We start from the raw sequence: 21,870 nt of genomic DNA on the forward strand, positions 1-21,870 counted from the left end.
ATTTAGGTTGGAAAAGACCTTTAAGATCACCCAGTCCAACCACTAACCCAGCACTGCCAAGGCCACCACTAAACCATGTCCCTAAGCGCCACATCTGCATGTCTTTTAAACACCTCCAGGGATGGTGACACAACCACCTCCCTGGGCAGCCTGTCCCAATGCCTGACCACCCTTTCAGTGAAGATTTTTCCTAATATCCAATCTGAACCTCCCCTGGTGCAACCTGGGGCTGTTTCCTCTTGTCCTGTCACTTGTTACTCGGGAAGAGACCGAACCCCCCCTGCCTACAGCCCATCAGGCAGCCGTGGGGAGCGATCAGGTCCCCCCACAGCCTCCTGCTCTCCAGGCTACACGACCCCAGTTCCCTCAGCCGCCCCTCACAGGACTTGTGCCCCAGCCCCTTCCCCAGCCCCGCTGCCCGTCTCTGGACACACTCCGGCACCTCAATGTCCCTCTTGCAGTGAGGGGCCCAAAACCAAACACAGGATTCGAGGTGCAGCCTCACCAGTGCCAAGCACAGGGTGCCGAGCACTGCCCTGGTCCTGCTGGCCACACTGTTTCAAGCACAAGCCAGGATGCTTGTATCACACTTGATGTTCCACACACCCTTGTTGACTGAGGAGCACAAAGCCCTTCATGCTTGTTTTTGAGATGAGAGACAGACCGTGAGAGGTTCACAGTCCCTTGGCCACATGGACCTTGGACTTAAATTCACTGTATCTGGGATTAAAGGCAGACTCATTCCCAGGCTCCATCTTTCTTTCAGGCCACTATGAGCAGCTTACCATTGTGTTCCAGCAGTTGTGTGATCCTCACATTGCATTGTCTGCCAAGCCAGGATATTAGCTCTGGTCTTCAAAGCTCTCTCAGAGTCAGTTACGCCTGAGTCTGCATTTTCATCACAGCCCACCTGCTCCTTGGGGAAAATGCAGTTGACTAAGTCCATGATGAAGTGAGGGAAACTGGAGATGAAACAGAGATAAATGTCAAGGAGGTTTGGCTACTGAAAAAGTTTGCAGAGGAAATACACTGCTCCAAACTGAATACATTTAGGACACACAACGATGCTCCCTTTCTTAAGAAGCCTTTCCACTATAACAGAAAAGAGAGCTTAATAGTATAAAGTATGATTAAAACAAAAGCACTAGCCCCTTATTAACATACTATATTAGCAGTTATCAAAACAGTTCAGTGGCCGTGAGGAAAAACGGTTTGAGACCCTGATATTCAGCAGGCCGCAGCATGCTTAAGGAAAAGCAATATTGGGAAAGACATAGGGTATACAGAATATTGCAGGAGAATATGTCAAAGATGTTGGGGAGTGAGGTAGGGAGGGTTGGGACAGATGTGGTATGTGGTGTAGGAGTTCCCTGCAATGCAGATGGCTTCAGCAGGACCCGTATGGGCCAAGCACGCAGGATGCCAGGGGTCAGCAGCCTTGCACAGCTCCTTGTCTAGCACTGGTGGCTGCCACCAGTAAGAAGGCAAGTGTGTGAGAGAGAAAACATTTAATCTATTAAATGTTCCCCATGCCAGAGCTCCTACAGACCTACCAGTTATGCTGGGGAAACACCTACATTCTAACATCATCCATTCCCTCTCAGTGCTCACCTTTATCCTGTGCGTAGGTGATCTGTGATCTGCATTTCACTTCATGGCTACCACCTGCTCCTGGTGCTAGCCCAAATCTTTACTCTTCCTCGTCAAATTTTGTATCATTCTAGTAGCTGAGGGATTACTAACCCCCTCCTTTTAGTTATCACTTAAGCACACTTATGCATGGCTCGCAGACCAAATCCACAAGTTCCCAGTCATTTTCTTTCCTCTTCTCTAGCCTCTGTCCAGTTTGCCAGTATTTCCTTAAACGCAAATGCACAAAACTGCACAGAAAATTTAAGTTGTAACTCAACATTAGAGCAATATTGCTTCACAATGTCATGCTTCTGAACGTGGAACTGTTTCAATCCTTTTTAGAGCTTTGTCATATTGCAAGTGTACATTGTGATCACACCAAACTATGATTTCCAGCTGTTCTCACTGTCCCACTGTCTGTCTCTCGGGCATATTTTTGGCTCTGGGGTTTTTCCCTACGACCAGTTGCTGAGTTGACTCCCACCTACGTTCTTTTCATTGCAACATTCTGCTTCTCTCCCCTTGATGGGCACAAATTCTTCCAACTCGGTATTATCTGCAAACGGCATTAATATGCAGCTTGATCTGCTTCCTCCATCATTTATGAAGACTTGAAGAAGGGCAGATTTAAACTCTCCTTGCTGGAGAACTTCTGTCCCAGCCCGACAGTTACACTTAGAGCCTATGATTTACAGTCACCTGGCAACATTCACATTCTCATTGATAACTTCTATCTGAAAATTCACAATAATTTTCCCAGTGGCATTTTCACATTTTTCTAATTAGAACCTCAAGAACAGATCTGAAAAGGGAATTTTTTTTTAATCAACAAAATAAACCACAATGCTGAGCAAAGCCCAGTGTATTTCTGACACCAGGCAAGAAGGTCACTCGAACTAGTTTCATTTCATTTGGATTGTGTCCTTGGCAATTCAACCTGAATTTATTTTGACAAACAAATCTTGTGAGTACTTTTCCCACACACTGAATGCATCTGTGGTGTTCCCTTCCTCTAACAGTTCCATGATGCTAAGACCATTCAGTATGCACAGCAAAATTCCTCCTGTTGTGATAGAGTGATGGAAATTAGATTTTTGCCATAGCAATTGAGTCTAGCATTCTTTCCCCCTTTGGAAGATAAATTTATTTATCATGCTTCTTTCTTCAGCACCTAGCTCTGTGGCATCCAAATGTAGCAGAAAATAATACAACCACAGCCCAGAACAAGAACTTCTTTTTAATCTTCGCCCCTTGTTCTGAAGCAGAGGAATATGTATTTGTGCCGTTCTGTTAGTGCAAAAACAGAATAACAACTTGTTTCCCTTAGAGTGGGATCCATCTCGCCTAACTTGAGATGCCTATACCTGAGCAAGTCGTGGGCGACTTTTGTAGTCAATATCAATCTTGTCAATAAAGTCAATGGAGACGCAATTCCTCTAATACAGTGTGGACAACTGTTTCAAGATAAGATGAACTTGTGCCCTAGGCTCTATTGAGCCTATTGACCAGAGCCCTCCGGCTGGAATGGGAATGTGCTCAGTGTAGACTCCCTGCGCTGTAGGTGTTCACGCTGGGTCCCATGGATCCCATTGCCACATCGCATTCCCTCCCTGGACATTGTTTGATTCCAGCTGCCCATTCGCTCATTCTGATAGTTCCCATATAGATGACAATAAGCAGGAATTTTAGGGAACTTTTTCCTGTTGCTGCCCACACAATGCTTTAGTCTGGATCCTCTGTGGTGCTCAGCTATTGCTGAGCATGAAAGCTCTCTTTGAAGGCTACCTGTGTAAGTTTGTCCTGATTCACAAATTCAGGGTTCGGGACAAGCAATGCGGGATTAGATCACATCCATCAAAGAGCACAGATGCATTTTGAGGAGTGAGAAATAGTCGCTGGGTTAAGGTCAAGTCTGCACAAGGTACTAGACTCAGCAGCTGGCTGGTGTTCATCTACCCAGCAGCACCGGTGGCAGGTGGCTCTCTGCTGAGAGATTTTAATTTTGAAAGAGAGCAGCCCCTGCTCGCAGGGAAATGACACTCAGTCACTTGTGAAGCCTGGTGTGCTTGCAACTGAGCCAAGCCTGCTCTATCCCCCAGCCCTGGATCAGGGCACCCAGCTCGTCTGAGCAGGCAGAGCTGGGGCCTCACTCCCTGGGAGGGACCATCATCACCCAGGACCTTTCCCTGGGCTGCTTGGCTCCACCTGGGATAACTGAGATGGGATAGCTCCTGCGCTGCTGCCCCAGCCCCATGGATGGGTCAGTGCGGAGCTGGGGCATCACCCTGGAAAATAGGGTGGTGAAAAGGTCTGGGTTAGAAACAACCTCTTCCTGGGAGGCAAGGGGTGTCCTCAGATGCTGATTTGGCCGGTGTCTTCAGCCTTGGGAGAAATGATGTTCAATACAGGTTGGTCCCTCGGGTCAAGTGAGACAGCTTGGGCTTGATGGCCTCTTGTATGTGTGTTAATATCCAGCACACAATACCCAAATATCCCTAGCATCTCCCCTCGCACCTGAGTCCTCCCAGGGAGCAAGGGCAGCTTTTGGAGACTCCTCATTAGGTCACCGGCCTCAGGAGCCGAAATCTCCCCTCCCCCACTTCTGTACACAACTGTTCCTCATTTACATAAATTATCCCTATTCAATTATCTGTCCAGATGTCCGAATTGTGCCACCAATGATCTGTGAATGAATTAAAAATGGAATATAATTTAATAATAACTGATTAGAAGGAGATTAGTTGTTATATAAAAAGGAAAAACCAAGAGATAGCTAGTTGCCCTTAATCCGAGCCAATCCACAGTAATTATAGAAATACAGTCTTGCTTGCTCGCCTTCCCCATTTCCCTTCTCCCCCCTCCCCCTTTTCTCTCTTTCTCCTTTTCCCTTTTCTCTCTGCCCTTTCTTTCCTCTCTCTCCCCCCTCTCTCTTCTTTCTTTCTTGTTTCTTGGTCTCCATCCATCCTTCTCTCCACTTTCTCCTCCTGATTATACGTGCCTACGTCAACAGAGTCCAAGCCCCTCTGGCTGCTGATGCACCCGCATAGCTGGGGATGTCCTGGCAGGTCTGACCAGCAAGAGCTTTCAGCTGCATTAACGTCCTGTCTTTCCAGCCATGTTAACGATGGTGTCTTTATACTCTCACTTTTCTGTTAAACGTTTCTGGAATCATCACCTTTTCTCTGGGTTCCTAAGCCAGTCTTTTTCAGGTCTCCCTCCTTGTGTCTTTTGGAGTCAGGCAGATTTCCATGTTGTGCTGGATGTAATAAAATCATAAGCAGCACAGAGGCTCTGGCTTCTCCTCTTGCAGCAGGAAAAACCAGCAGCAAGTCCCTGTGCCCCCATGGTGTCTCTTCCCAGCAAAGGGTGCCTAGACATTTCCAGGAAACTTGTAACAGATTTTTTTTTTTTGTGATATTTTCTCCTCTCCCAAGCACACAGCTGCAATACCCCAAAGCCTGGCTGAAAGAGTGCAGCACTTGTCTAGGTATTGGAGGCAGAAAAAATGGGAAAGAAAAACACAGCAACCTGCTACCTGAATACTCTGTGGGGCCCCCCACCTTTCCTAACAGAGCTCCCCTCCTCCCTCCCAGCTGTCACCCACCTGTGTCATCTGGGACTCCTGGTGCAAACCTCCATCACTCGCTGTGATTTGCAACGGCGTGAAGCTGAATAACTAAAAACTACCATTAGTCCATTTTCACTCCTCTTGTAAATTAGAACAAGGAAAAGAAATCATTTGCTGATGTTCACTGCCGAGCTGGGGTGGGCTGTTTATTTCAGGTAATTTCATAGCATGATTTGGAAATTATCAGTTAACACCCTAAGTCAGATTTACTCCCTAGTTCAACATGGAGCTTGTCAGATGTGGGTGGTGATGATTAGGGATATGGCTCAGACAAATACTCTTTTACAAGAAAAATGAAGCTGAAAACCCAAACATATTCACCGTCATAGACCCATCTACCTGTACTAAGGTATCAGATATTTAAAACCTTCCCTGGCTTGGCTTACTGTGTGAATGCTCTCTTCCCTGACAAGCTGTTTCTGAGTTAAAAGCTCTACTCCCCCTTCAAATGTAACCCTCCTTAAGGGCTCACAGCAGCCGGTCCACCTTTCCCTCTTCTAAGCACTAAGCCATCTGCAGTCCACATCCCTTCCCACAAAACTAGCCCATAAATGGCTTCTGCATCTCTCAGGGACAACTGCAGCGTTTGGAAAGTCAACTGAACCAGCTCCTGTGTTCCTCCAGCATCAGTTTAAACCCACATTCCCAACCTCCGGTTGTTCTAAGGTTTATCCTGTGTCATTGACATTGGTGAGATCAGATCAGGCTCAACACCTGCACAGCAATTTGAAGCTGGGCTCTTGGCTTTGCTGCAGAGAAGTCCAAGTTAACAGGGAGGGGAGAAGGACCAATCATGGCTCAGGCTCCAAAAATTTCAGGTGCAGCAGTGTTGTACATGGAAGTATTTGTATATAATATTATTCACAAACATCTATTTGAAGTATCTAATCTAGACTTCTATGCTGCATTCATTACCACAGCATCTGAGCATCCTATGAATGCAATTCAGTACAAAGAATTTCATATAAATAACTTTTATGTTGGTGCTTTTGTTATCTTCTACACTGCTTAGTTCACAAAAACTTTAAGGAGGAGATTATTTTAATGGTATGCTGCCTTTGTAATTACTACAGCCTTCCTCAGCTCAGGTGAAGGCTACACTGCCAGCTTTACAGGAGCTGCTGCATTTTGAGGTGCCCAGCCTGGCACTCTGCAGCTGGAGAGCATAGCCCTGGTTGGCTCCACCAAGGAGGAACAGAGATCAGAGAGACTGAAGGTCTAAAGCCCAAAGAGAAAACATAACGTACGCTTTAATGGGCTGCAGACCATTTTGCCAAGGTCACTGATGACATTGTGGTGGCAGTTGGTAGTTATTTTACCCTTTCCAGAATCACAGGATCATGGAATGGGCATGGTCAGAAGGCACCTCTGGAGATCATCCAGCCCAGCCCCCTGCTAAAGCAGGTACACCCAGAGCAGGCTGCACAGAGATGTGTCCAGGTGGGCTTTGAATGTCTCCAGAGAAGGAGACCCCACAGCCTCTCTGGGCAGCCAGTCCCAGGGCTCAGCCACCCTCAAAGAAGTTTTTCCCCATATTCAGTTAGAACCTCCTTGTCACCATGCAGACAAACTAGCAAGCTGCAACAAGGCTTTACTATTGGGTCAGATTCTACTGTCCATAAGTCCAGCTGCTGCCACTACAGGTTACTCTCTGCTGTCCATATTACTTCTCCAGCCTCCAGAGGTCACACCACACTCCATCTCTTTGCTTCTTCCAGGACCCCCTTCATCCAGGTCCCCTCACCCTCCTTAGTGTTATTTAACCATTTTGTGGGAACAAGCTACAGCTGCACATCATCCATGTTAATTAACCCACTGCCGTTAACACCAGGCCACAGCTGTATATTATCAACGTCAATCTACCCACCTTCATTCCTCTACACCTCCACAGTTGCAGTTTGTGCTCACTGCCCCTTGTCCTGTCACTGGGCACTGAAAAGATCCTGGTCCCACCCTCTTGGCACTCGCCCTTAAGGAAATTGTAGGCATTGACAAGATCCCCTCTCCATCTTCTCCAGGCTGTACAGTCCCAGTTCTCTCAGCCTTTCCTCATTAGGGAGGTGTTCTGGGCCCCCCAGCATCTTCATAGCCCTCCACTGGACCCCCTCCAGTACTTCTCTGTCCCTGTTGAACTGGGGAGCCCAGCACTGGACACACAGCACTCCAGATGCACCTCCCCAGGGCAGAGCAGAGGGGCAGGATCACCTCCCTCGACCTGCTGGCCACGGTCCTCCTAATGCCCCCCAGGGACCCACTGGCCTTCTTGGCCACCAGGGCACACTGCTGGCTCGTGGGCAACTTGCTGCCCACCAGAGCTCCCAGGTCCTTCCCCGCAGAGCTGCCCCCCAGCAGGTCCCCCCCAGCCCGTACTGGTGCACGGGGCTGTCCCTCCCCAGGGGCAGGACCCTGCACTGGCCTCTGCTGAACTCCATCAGGTCCCTCTCCGCCCAGCTCTCCAGCCTGCCCAGGTCTCGCTGAATGGCAGCGCAGCCTCTGGGGTACCAGCCGCTCCTCCCAGTTCTGTATCATCAGCAAACTGGCTGAGGGCACCCTCTGCCCCTTCATCCAGGCCACTGGTGAGTGAGTTGAATGAGAGTGGACCCATCACTGACCGCTGGGGCACCCACTAGCTACAGGCCTCCAGCCAGAATCTGCGTCACTGGCCACAGCCCCCTGAGCTCCGCCAGCCAGCCAGCTCTCAGCCCACCTCACTGCCCACCCACCTAATCCACGCTTCCTCAGCTTACCTGTGAGGGTATTATGCACCTTTAATACACCTTGTATTTCTTTAAAATAGAAAGGACATAGAGGAATTTAATGTTAGAATTAGGTAATGCTACAGCTGCGCCAACAACCAGCAAATGTTTCACAAAATAAGCTTCAAGAATGTTAGCATCAAAAAACCTCAACTGTTTAAAAAGTAATAGAAATTAATTACTATGAAATGTGTAAAGGTTTGATTACCCTGTCATTCATCCCCTTTCATTAACGCAAATGTAAATGTGAAGATATACTTTGTAATTCCAGTAACAACATTCAGTCTGGATCAACGATCGTGTTTTTCTCGTGGAAAGCCCACCCTGCCGTTCAAAAACATCTGCAAAGGTTTATTCTGGTGAGCTAGTTTGTATAAGTGCTGGAAGCACAGGATATCTATTTATTCCCTGTTTAGTTGGTAACTCCAGGATGGACTGTCAGTTCCGAAGGAAGCCGATGAAGACCTTGTTGAGGTATTGTGTCCTTTACAGGTCACTGCAAGAAAAATAATTAATTAATTGCAATTTCTATGCTGTTGCCAAATTTGACAATGTTGCCTTGCACCTCGCTGTATTTGTGGTTTCCATGAAGACCTCTAAGAATCAAGAAATTACAAGAAAATTTCAACTTTTATTAAAAACTGTTTCCACCACCAATGCTGCAAAGTGTTTGACAACACCAGCTGGAGCCATTCTCATGCTCAAAAAAAGAAACCTAATACATTATTTAAAGCCTTCCATAATTTCCAACCTAATATACTTATTTTTCATGGACTTAATTAAAAAACTTTGGACTCTTGGGCTTTTGCAGTGAGCATTTTTATATTTTGATAATTAAAATATTAGCGTTCTGTGGCTAGAAGACATGTTCAGCAGACTTTGAAGGATATTATTTACATATGATTTGGCTTTGATAGTCTTACCTTTTTGAGTAATATTTTACTCGCAAGTAGTTCTATTGGCTTCTATGAGTATTATTCAATATGGTAATATGAGAAGAGGTAGCAAATCTGCCCCTTAGGTTAATGCAAGACTAGCCATAGTTACTGAAGGTATATTAATGCTTTATGTTTTGAAAAAAGTGTTTTGTTCTGTTTTATAAATCCACCTCTGAAGCCCACATGAAAGCCTTATGCACCTTGGCATTTCTGTTGCAGAGATTCAAAGTTAAAGGGATTACTGAAATGTTTCTCCACCGTTAATTTTCCCAGGTTTAGATTTATGTTAGGAATGTGTGAAGTGGAAGCATAATCAAACCCTTAACACATGTTGCCTTTTCGTTCTGCTTTTTCTTGCATTGTTTCCATCAGGGGTCTGGTATCTTCTTTTCTAATGGTTATTAACCTCTGGAGGAACCTCAGTTTGAAGCTGGTTTTGCTGATGGTTGTTATGGAGGTTTGAAGGGAAGGGATGTTCATTTACAACAGATCTAAGAACATACTGCTGTGTCCTGAGCAATGTTTAACTTTACTTTTCAGTGTAGGTTTTGTTAGGAGTCTGAGGACAAAGGGATCAGGAGCATTGCAGTCCAGCCCCACCCTTTGTGAGAAGACAGTGGCTTTCAGCACATCGAAGCCAGGTGACTTCTCCAGGCCACCCCATGTGCAGGACCTTCTCCAGCTGACAGTCCTGCATGCTGCCCAGGAGAGACAGTGGCACCATCCTGCACCATCGGCTTCGCCCAGCCTTAGCCCTGAGGAGCAAGCACCACTTTCCTGCCAGGGCCCCCAAACACCGCAGTTCAGCTCAAAGTACTGCCTTGTCTCCTCAACCCAGTCCCATCTAACAGACATGCCTGTGTCCTGGCTCGTTCCCCTGGGCTCCACCTCTGCCAGCCCAGCCGCTGGTGGGTGGCTGTGAGCCAGCTTTGCCCGCACTCCACAGCTCCAGAGCAGCAGCACTGACAGAGGCTTCCCCCATCCCAGACTGTCAAAATGCTCTTTTAAGTCTTCCAGGTTGGGTTGTAAAATGCCTGGGGAGTGAGACTGCGGCATTTCAGCAGCCCATGCTGACCTGGAGGTGGGCTGCTCAGCTCCACACAAGGATGAAGGCGGAGATGCATTGCTAAATAAAGGCTATTTTCCCACAGAACGGGACACATTTTCCAATAAAGTGAGATAGATGTTGGAAGATATTATGCAAGGATATAAGATGAGAAAGACACCTGTGAGCATTCATAAACCATGGACCTATCCCCAGTAATCCAAATTTGGGATAGACTTGAGATATCCCCGCTGCTGATACTGAGTCTGAGGAAACACAAGGGCACCCCGGGCTCGTTTTGCCATCTCAGTCCTTTGGATCACCAAGGGGGAAGCCGACGGGCTGATGACACCCCAGTGATTCAAACCAAAGCGGCGTAAGCGACACCTGCTGCTAGACGCCTGGGCAGCAAGAGCACGGCCTTCCTCCCCGCCGTAGGAGCAAGGCTACCACCGGCTCACGGTGAGCCTCCCTCCACACAGCCCTGTTTCGGGGATATCACCTGTTACCACCCTCCAGGGTTTGCCCAAATGAGGGATCTTTTGACTCCCTCCCTCCACCCTGATTCCCCATGACCGGGTTCTCTGTGGGCTCCGTGGCTTTGGTGAGACATTTCATGGCTCTGCCAGCCCTGCAGGTTATTAATTCATTAGGGGAGGCCACGAGGCACTAATGACAGTGGGTGCTGAAGACTTGGCACCTCCACTGTAGATGTTTGGGGTGATTTCTTCAGATTAGCTCTTCTCTGGTGCCATGGCCTGAGGACCCGCTAGCAGCTGGAGTGTGTTGGAAGGGGTGCTCGTATCACATCATCTTCCCATCACATTTCATCCGCGAGGACCCCAGGTTGTGTCTCCTGTGACCTCTGCGCAACACAAAGCACAGCAACGGAGGCGATCGGGAGCTTCGCATCTGGAGCATGCTCTGGGTCCAAAAACCATGTTCGGTGTAGACATACTCATTAATCACCGAGTCCGACCTGTGTCAAGGCTTTGCCAATGCTCCATCACCTATTTCAGAAGGTCTAAGTGGGAAAGACCATTCCTCAGGTAAACAGTGTTAACACTGGAATATTAGAGGTGGCTGTAAATTGGGTTTTCTCACACTGTGAGAAATTCTAGCATTTAAAAGTATTTCCTTTCTATGGAGGGTTAACATTATCGTTTTAAAATGCTGGTTTGTAACTTCGTTTCATTTTTTTTTCCTCCTAGTCTTCCAGGTCATCAGCAACAGCCGCCAGCAAGCGCTGCCTGCAGCGTGCACACACCTATTGCTGGCACCACCCTGGGACTGATAACCGAGATAGTGAATCCCATTTTGTGTTTTAAAATCATTAAGGTCATCAGAAACTTCATGGCACATGAAATATTTCACACTTCTGGCAGCATGAAGATTCTCTGCTGTGTTATAATGAAAGAATTTTCCATCAATTTAGCATTCACTCAGTACTATGTAGCAAATGTACTTAACAGTTTGAAAATTAAAATGAAAATAGATTTCAACGATTTTTCATGATATAATGTGATAATAGCACAATAATATAAAATGAAAATGCATAAATTAACATGAGAAAATACATTTCAGAACAATTTGGTAAAACAAACTGTTTCAAAATATATTGCTGTAGGAATTTCTGTAAGCAGCTATCTGTTTTTCTGATGTTCGGAAATGTTTTTCCAAACATTCCCATCAAAACAGCTTTTTTACGAGAAGCTCTTTTAAAAATGTCTCACCTACTTTACTAATTATCCTCACTGTGAAAAATCCAGGCCTTATATTAATACTTATATTTAATTAAATTAATTAATTTAATTATGAATTTGTTAGCTTGACCTTCTGGTGCTGAATCCTGTTATGCCTTTGCCTAATAAATTAAAGGGCCTTCCACCCTCCAAAAGTGTTTCTCCCAACTACTTACAGGGGGTGACCAAGCCACCTCCTAATTTTCTCCCTAATGAGCCAAATAGATTGAGCTGCTTCATTCGCACTGTACGGCAGGTTTTCCAGCTCACAGGTGTTGTCCCTGAAGCTCCTGTCGGAATAGTTTCCAGTTCTTTGGTGTTATTTTCATAAATGTAGGCACCAGAAGTGGACACAACATGAATCTGTTATGGTCTCGGGATGTCAAGACCACCCTCTTCCTGCTAGGGAATATTTTCTTGCCCATGCATCTGAAAATCGCGTAGCTCCGATAAAAGCAGATTACACCAAAAAATCCACGTTCAGTTTTTATTATCTGTCACACCTCCTCCATCCTCCTCAGAGCCCCTGCTTCCCATGACAGCATCCTGTGACCTTCATTTTCTGTTCTGAGATATATGATCTTGCATTTGGCTATATTAAAATCACATATTGTTCAAATGAGCAGAGCCTGCCAAGCGATCCAGATTGCTTGGTATAACTGACCTACTCCCATCATTGTTTATCACTTCACCAATTTTTATGTCAAGCAGAAATCATTACCAGCATTGATTTCATGTTTTCTTCCAAGTCGTCACAAAGATATTACACAGTACGGACCAAGAACCCATCCCTGGGCAACCCATCTTCAAAACTTCTCTGCCAGTGGACGATGCCCCGCTGAATTTTTCAGAACACTAATTAGCTTTTAATTAATTTTATGCGTGTAATTGCAATTTCACCTCAAGCTAATTTTTTACCAAGGAAGTCATGGGTTGCCAAGCAAAGCCCTAACCCAACACCTAAACGCACCGTGACAACAGCCACCTCCGCACTGCTTTATGTCTCCCGCTCCAGGAAAACACGGTGCGCTCCCCAGCAGCGGCCCCTGGGCACCCACCGCCGGGACCACCGGGATGGTGGATTTGGGCACCCGCACCCCTCCGTGCCAGGCGGCAGCGCGGCAGCCGGGAGCCGGGAGCCGGGCCGGCTGCACCGGGCCTCGCCCGGGGGTCACCGCCACGGAAAGGGGGCCACCGCCTCGGGAAGATGCTCGCCCGGGGACCACCGCTGCGGGCAGGTGCTCGCCGAGGGACCACCGCTGCGGGAAGGGGACCACCGCCTCGGGAAGGTGCTCGCCCGGGCGTCACCGCCACGGGAAGGGGGCCACCGCCCCGGGAAGATGCTCGCCCGGGGACCACCGCTGCGGGCAGGTGCTCGCCGAGTGACCACCGCTGAGGGAAGATGCTCGCCCGGGGACCACCGCTGCGAGCAGGTGCTCGCCGAGGGACCACCGCTGCGGGAAGGGGACCACCGCTCCGGGACGGCGCTCGCCCGGGGGCGCAGGCAGAGCTGCGGGCGCCCGGCCCTGCAGGGGGCGAGGGGGGTCCTACCGGCGGCACCCGGTACCGGGGGTCCCCGCACCTGGGGTCCCTCCCGGCCGACGCCGGAGCTGCCGCCGGTAATTAGCGGCATTAGCGGAAGGAAAGTTGCCGGCTCTGATCTGCCGTCCCGAGGCCACAAGGTCCCCCGGTGTCTCCGTCCCTTCCCAGCCCGCACTGCTCCATTGCACGCCGGGGCGGCCGCCCCCTCCCGCGGCCGCCCCCTCCCCTCCCCTCCCCTCCCCTCCCCTCCCCTCCCCTCCCCTCCCCTCCCCTCCCCTCCCCTCCCCTCCCTTCCCGCCGGCCGGGGGGGGCTCCCGCTCGTATTTACCAGCAAATGATTAATTGTTGCTCGGCGCTGGCCGCTAATGCTGCTAATCCGGGCGGCTGCGTGTTCGGCCGCTCGGCCGGTGCCAGGCCCCGCGGCGGAGGGGGCGCCGGGCCGGGGGCTCCGGGCTGCGCCCCCGCCTGTAATTACTCCCCAGACAAATCTGCGCCAGCAGAGGAGCGGGGAAATCGCTGCCCATATTGCAAGGGGTTGCGGCCCCCACCCGCGGGATAATTTTGAGACTCAAATCCCAGCAAAGACCTGCTACAAATTGCTGCAAATTAAGCTGATTTTGCCCCGAATGAGGGATTTTCTGCTGCAGATCAGCCCTTCCCGGAGCTGATGAGGTGGGGATTAGGGAAGGGACTGAAATCAAAGGGACAGGATGGTGCGGGAGGGGGGAGCCCGACAGGGGAGCCCAGCAGTGAAAGTCCTGGAGCATTAACACTTATTGATTTCTACTTTGCTGACATTTTATTCTATTACCAAGTTTCCGATTAGCCTAAACTAGGATCCATGACAGCCGAGGCAGGGTGCAGAGCCCCGAGGGGCGAGGGGCGCCCGCTCTTTGGCTTCGCACCCGCTCAGCCCTGCGAGCATCTGCTGCGAGCAAATGCCACCTTCCAGGGGCTGCCTGGCCGCTGGCACGGGGGGGCTGTGGGGCGAGCTGGCCTGGTGGCCCTGGGGGGGCTGCGAGCTCCAGAGATGTTGGTGCTTTTGAGGGGAGGAAGGGCGCTTTTTCCAAATTCCATCTCCTTATAAACCCCACGACCTTTAACGTTACATGTGAGGGGGGTAGCCAGCTCACCCCCTTCTCAACATCCGTCTGCCTGTCCATCTCTCCACCCCTTTTCTCCCTCCCCCCTCCCTCTGGAGCCTCATTTCCATCTGTTTAAACAGCAACAGCACTGTGCGTTGCAGGTATTTCAAATTGCACCATTAAAGATTTTATGTTGTGGATGTTAAAATTAAAAAGATATATGTGCAAATAGTCACTATGAATTTAATCAACTTGATTTAATACTAATAGGAAACAGCAAATGGAATTTATGACTCAAAAAGAAGTGAATTTTTTTAAATGAATACGAGTACTTTGTGCAAAACAGAAAAAAAATCCCAATCTGAAGAGTTTATTAGAGTCTAATCCCCCAACAACAACCGAAACCGGGGCTGCCCACCCAATAATCCTGGCTGCCATTAAAATATTAAAGATAAATCTAATCGTCTCTTTATCCAAAATAAGCGACTTTTATGTGGAGAGAAAATGTCTAACCCTTTGGGAAGAGAATTACTCCTAATGCATCAAATGGAATTCAGTCAGGATGGCAAAACTAGGTTTAAAAGCAAATGAGATGGTAATAGAGATAAAGGCCAGTATAACAAATTAAAAATACTCATTTACACGAATTAAAATCCCTTCTAAAAGGGGTCTGAATAAGGAGGCCGCTGGATGGTCTTGGTCCTTCTTGGTACACAAGTGGCTTACGCAGCCTCTCTGGATGCAGGGGAAGGCAGGATGTGGTGCTGAGTACCTGTGAGGAAGAAGTTTTGCTCCTGACCGCACCTCCCAAGGTGGTTTTTACCCATGTCCTGCATCCCCAAACCCAGGCATATCTGAGGTTACACCAGCTCAGGTCTTCTGGATAATTGCCTCTGGCCTCTGCATCCCTGCCCCATCTGATGCCATGTGCCTGGGATGTCTCTATTCCACCCACAATCTCCAGCTGGAATGCTGGATTCCTTTATGCTCCAGGACTTCTTAACATGGCACAGCAGCTCCCAGTGTCACCCTGAGCTGACGGTGGGCATTGCAGGGTACCCAGCCTGGGACCTGAGTGATGGCCATCTACGGGAGAAGCCTGTTGAGGAGGAGGATCCCCAAGGAGCTCAGCCAGCTGGTCTCCCTGAGCAAAGTCACCTCTGGGACCTGGAAACCCTGCTTGCCCCCAGGGTGGTTATGTTGAGCACAGAAACCCTGAGCAGAGCTCTAGAAGCTGTGAGTTTCCCCTCCCTCCCTGCTACCCAAGCAGCGTAAAAGGAGCAGGGCAAGGCAGAGAGCAAACCTGTCCCTGCTGCTGGGGCACCTGCATTCCCAAGTCCCCTGCCTGGGCAGACCCAATGTCCTGGCCACAGTGCCCCTTGCACCGCTCTGTGGGGCTTCTCACCCTGTGGATGGGACAGGCATGACCTGTGCTCTGGACCCGCAGGAGGGGACAGGAATCCCTTGCGGGGGCACAGATGTGGGTGAGGGCAGCACAGCAGCTGCTGCTGGGTGCTGGGTGCTGGGTGCTGGGTGCTGGGTGCTGGTGGGGCGGGGGGAGCTGCTGCAGCACCCTGCCTCCTCGCACAGGCACTAGGTGAGGTGAGGAAGGGCGCAGCTGGTCCCACCACCTTCTTAGATCATTTTGGGATTGTCTGTGATCCCCAGCTTTGGAACCTCCAACATCTTTGTGGGTGCAACAGGAGGAAACATCCCACCGGGGGACTTCTTCCCAGTGCTGCAGTCACCAGTTAAACCCAGCCCACAGCACGGTCCCCGGCAAAGTGCTGTTTGCAGTGAGTTATAGCCCAGCACATTTGCCAAAGCTGGGAAGATGCTGAGTTCCCTCACAACCAAATTCATGAAAGACATCTGATATATCCATAAGAACAAGCCTTTACCTGCTCAGACTTCTCCTTCCAGTATGAAACACAAACTTGTTTCTGAAGTGAGAAAATGAGAGCGAAATTTAAACTGTTCCCATTAGCAATGTGGGACATGGACAAGAGCAGTTCTCTGCAGCGCTGGAGCTTCAGGCTGCTTAGATTCCCCAGCATAATTTTATGTTCACTTCATAATTTTAAGATTATTGATGCAATTTTATAGGCAATATAATTTTTTCTTTAGTTAATGCTTAGGGTCTGGAAAACAAGCTTACTTCATATAGGAAAAAAGCCATTCATCTTCCCAAATTTGATCATTAGGCTTCATCCTTGGTAGAAGCCTTCTGTCTTCTGAATGGCAGTGGAATAAGCGATGTTCTTGGCATCTTGACTTCTTATGCATAGAAACACAGCAATTACAGCTCATAAGGACCTTGGTAGATCCTTCCCCCAGCTGTAAGTGGGATCCACAATACACAAACCAATCATTCAAGGTGTTTGTGTAACCTGTCCTTATATGTCCCCAATGAAGTTTCTCCAAGATAGGCATCCTATCCTAAAGCCTGTCCTAGAGAGGATAAGCACCCTGTCCTAATATTCTCCTTACTGTTAGAGAGTTTCTCCTAATGTCTTGCTACAGACTAAGCTATATCCCATAACTGTCTACTGTATCTACTATCCTCAGTAGATATAGTGGACGATTTTGGAAGCTCACCACTGCTACTTTTTTAAATGTATTTGAAGACATGATTGTATCTCAGTCATCTTCTCTCTAGACCAAAGAAGTCTGTGCTTTCTGAACGTCTCATTATTTTTCTCTGGTCCCTCACCAATTAGTCCAGATCTGTCTCGAAGCTCAGTACCCAGAACAGGTAGAGCAGGGTGCAGCCCAGGCCATGGACTGGCTAGAAAGCTGCTTTAGATATTTGCCTTTATCTTGTATACTCTCCCCAGTATGGACACTCACCTATGGGCAGAAGCTGGATCCAGTAATATTTTCCTATATATTTATTTTCCTTAAAGGCTCCATGCCCTGGAACAAAACTTGATGTCCCCAAACCCATACACATACTTTTCTTTAAACAAGGCAGACTATTTTGTCACTTAATGGTGGAAAGGACACGAAATTGATTCCCAAATTTCCTTTTTCTCACAAACCAAGAAAAGGGCACACTTGAACACTTGATACTGTTAAAGGAAAATGCATTAGAGAAAATCCTTTGGCACAGCGTATAATTTACCTATGGTACTTATGTGCCAAATCATTATTTAGAACTGAGCAGCACACCTCACTGAAAAAGTAGCATGAAATCAAATGGCTAATGAGGTGGCCAACAGTCACAGTGGATCGAGTGAATCTCTATATACATTCATGGCAGCTTCATTTAGGATAGCCAGGTCAAGCATCATCCCTTTCCTGTGCCACATTTTAGCTGGCTTGAAAATTATCTCTGCTGAACAGATTTTAGTCTGCTTGCTTGTACCTGGGTATAGCCCATGTGTGGTCACGTTTTTACTTTCTAACAAACCGACACCAGTAACACTTGAAACTGGTTGAACAAAAATAAGCTTGGTTGCTCTGGAATGGTTAAAAGCATCTCTCCACTATGGGTCTAGCTTGGTATAAAAATCACAATTTAAAAAAAAAGCTTATTTCAAAAGGAGATAGAAACATTTATTCATTGCATAGTATTATCTTTTATTTTAGGGGATGGGACAGAGTGACAAGAAACCTCTGGTGTTGCTCCATCCAGCACCGCCCGCTGTCAGAGAGAGGAGGAGGGGTCAGATGTGATGGGGCACTGACATACAGTACCCATTCCAGACTGACCCAAAGGGTTAAAAATTTTCCCTCTGATTTACAGGTAACTGGGAGTAGCTGATATATTCAACTAACAGAAAGCCTTGGCATCCAGCCCTTACCCCTCAAGCAGACCCATGAGTTACCCTGTGCTCACCACAGGAAAACTGCAGGACAGAGCAATGGCCACTGGTGCGGTGTGGCTGAGGCCCAGCAGCTGGCACATGGCACGAATGGAGGTGCTCAAGCACAGGGGACAACCAACAGGAGAAATATGGATGCATCTGTGAAGGTGAGTTATAATGGAAAAAAAGCAAAATGCCAGAAGGGCTACACAAAGTGCAGTCCTGGCTCTGTCAAGCGTCGGTGACCAAGGCACTGCTGACTGCAGCAGAACAAGGATTTTACCCAGGGGTGAAGAGGTGCAGCTTGAAACTACCAGGATTGTTCAGAGCAGGCAGGAACGGAGAGAGAGGTCTGCTCTCAGCTGCAGCAAGTGAGCCAGCAGCTGCCAGCCCAGGGCATTTAGCAATGGGCATGACAGGTGCCATAATCTCCTTGTCATCATGGACAATATCTCCAGTGATTATGCAGAAATCGATGTACTGACATGTAAAGAGATATGTTCAACAGGACACTGGAATAGACATCAGAAGGCTTATTTTTTTAGATAGAACATATCTAACAGACAACGTGAACTCCATAGACTCCAAGATTTTAGGGTCTGAAAGGAGCATTACAACCTTCTAGCTTGAACTTCAACATAAAATAGGCTACAAAACTTCACCAAAATAATTCCTGCATCAGGACAACAGCGTCTGGATTAGTTGTAGAGCATCTCTTAAAAAGACTTTCAGCCTTGATTTGAAGACTGTACGCGACAGAGAGAATCTACAGCATCTGTGGGCAGGTAGCTCTAGTCACTCTTTGTGTCTTAGCTGTTTTTATTAATACAGTGTTTGTTCTTGCCGTGTTAGCATTATCATGTCTTATATCCATCTACAGTGCAACATATGGTAGAAGGATAAGACAAAAATCTCCGGTGCCTGTGACTTCAGTAGATCACAAGTGGTGCCCGAAGTTAAAGGACACTACTAAAATAAAAATGTATCAGGAGAAACTTCAAAGTATTTTTTCCCATACAGGATTTGAAAGGAGATAGGCAGGAGCTCCACGGACATAGGGCAGAGCTGTATGGCCACTTCCACTGGGAGAACATGCAGAGGAGACCGAGACAAGTGATGCTGTGCTGGAAGGACCAAAAAGCCATTGTGGAGAGGATGGAAGAGCACAGGTGAATCAGGTCTGTGACCTGCCGGTGTGAATCTGCTGAAGATTTTCTAGACAAAGAGCAAGGCAGCTTTGATACAGATGCTGAAAGAAATGATACACAACACACTTGTGTGATAGAAATGGAGGAGAAGTGACACTTCTTTGTAGACTGGGGGTGTGATGACAAACATTGCTTCTACTGGGATTCAGGATGTCCATGGACAGAGAAGGAGGCTGGGAGAAAGTCAAGACTGGATGAAGGACCAGGTCAGCCCAATACGTGTGTTCTGCATGAAGGACAGATTTGCAAACAGAAATGAGAGAAGTGGAAAAGTTCAGCATCAAGGATAATGCAGCAGAATGATGGAAGAAAGCAAAGGATGAGATGGATCAGAAAAATGTGAGAGGAAATGTTGCCAGAGATGCGTCACAGAGGTATTGAAATATAAGCTCCGTATCCTAATAACAAAAGCTTGCAGGTGGGCAAAGAAGACAAGTGAAGGCATACTGAAAAGCAGCCAGACACTGAGTTTTGCAGCACAGCCACCAGAGACTCACAAACAGCTTGGCAAAGGGGGGCAGAGCTGTCCTCACAGCTTTGAGGGCATGGTCAGGATAATGGAGGGCCCTCCAGCACCCCTAGGAGAAATGGAGGTGAGGGTATGCAGGGTACCATTGGGTGGCATTCCACTTCAAATCCAGCAAGACAACCCAGTGGGCAGGTGATGAAGTGTTTGGAGCAAAGAAATGAAAACACCAAGAAACTCCAGTGTCTATCAGCAAGACCCTATGTCTAATTCTTTACAGCCTGGCAGTGCTCAGAGCATTAACTTTGTATCACCTACAGTGCTTGCTTCGAATGCCAGTCAAGGTGGCACAAAGTGATAGAGGTGGCATGCTGTAGAGTGGACCTCAGGCTGACAAGCCCAAGTTGGGCTCTGTGGCAGTACTACTTGAGCTAGAAAAAGTCACCATACTCAGATAACCCACAGCCCTGAACCTGTCCTGGCGTAGGGATGCAGAGCTAGGTCTGAAGGAAGAAGGGGAGGAAGGCTGGTGCACAAAGGGTGGTGAGAACATGGGCTCGGGTTGGAAAGCCACCCCTCTGCATCCTCTACACCCTGTGTGAGCCCTGGGCAGTTCTGTAGGCACAGCCACAGCGTGCACCTCCTCACACCGAAGCTGGTACCAAATAGAAGCAGTTGCATCATTCCCAAGCACTTCAGACCTGGTAGTCTTGGTTCTGCAGCAGACTGCAGCTTGGGGCCATATAACCCAGATAACACAGTGCTGCATCGGAGATGTATGTGGAGGAACTGTTTCTGGAGAAATTTGAATCAGTTCCTGGAGAACCTGAGAATTAGAAAAATCACAATAAAGTTTTGAATAATTTATCAGCAGCTTGAAATTTTGCCCTAACAGACCTGGTCATGCTGAGGCAGGGCATGTGTAACTCCAGGTCGAATGCTGGGGCAAGAAATTGCATACCATTCCTGGGGAGCCCCAGGAGCGTGGAAGAGAGAGCAAACCCTGCATTAGCTAATGCAGGCAAGACACAACCAACAGCTGAGGTGGTAGGATGGCTTGTGGCGTATCTGACAGGGCCCATAGTGCAACATCGTACCTGCTAGGAGTGAAGCCGGCTGCTCAAGGTCAGCTCACTGATACAGGCTGTTGGTAGGGGAGATCTGGAGGGAACCTCAGTAGGGGGTTCCCCCCTTCTTTGCTTGGCAGCTGCATTTAAGCTGGGGCTTTCACCCCTGGCTCCTGCCTGAGCTACATTGCAGCCCTGCCTGTGCCTGGCCATGCACCCCGCTCATCCAGATGCCCACCCAGGGACTTGACTCCCTGGCTTGAACTGGGATCTGCCTCATCCCCACTGGGTTGTCTGGTGATCTGGATTGGAAGCTGAGCCTAGCTACTTGTCTGTAAACTGCTCTGCTTGCTTTGCTCAGGTATGGTGGGACGGGGCCCTGGCTGGGGCCATCCTGCCCTGATGGCTGCATTATCACACTTGGCTCTCAGCTCCTTGTCCCTCAGGGAGCAGCCGGTTCCCGCAGAACCCTGTCAGTCTTCATTCACCTCTTATGAACCACTTCCATCTCTGTGGAGACATGAGTTGCTCTGCAGCCATGGCTAGGAATATCTGAATCACCAAGTCGGTGCAATGACTCCCTCCCAGCTCCGACAGAGACAGCCTCAGAAACACCGCCGTTGCAGTACAGGTGCCCTGGGTTTGCTCAGGGAAGGCATAATACTCAGCATCTGCAGCAGTCCCAACCCTTCGGCAGGCCAAGACTCTAAACCAGGATTACCAAAGTATGCAGGACATGGCCTGTGGGCAGTCCAAACCACTTGTGGCCACCCTGGACAGATCCCACCAGTCCGGGAGGCAATTCCCAGCCCTTGCTGTGCCATCACACACCGGTCACTGCAGACCCTCATTGCAGAGCCTCCTCTGGAGACCAGGAGAGCCTCCCACCCCACCAGGAAGGCAGGAGCTGTTTGGCCTGATGGACCACCCCAGAGGTCTGCAAAGCTGAGAA

This window comes from Falco cherrug, chromosome 7, assembly GCF_023634085.1.
Source record: "Falco cherrug isolate bFalChe1 chromosome 7, bFalChe1.pri, whole genome shotgun sequence".
NCBI classification, from domain to species: domain Eukaryota; kingdom Metazoa; phylum Chordata; class Aves; order Falconiformes; family Falconidae; genus Falco; species Falco cherrug.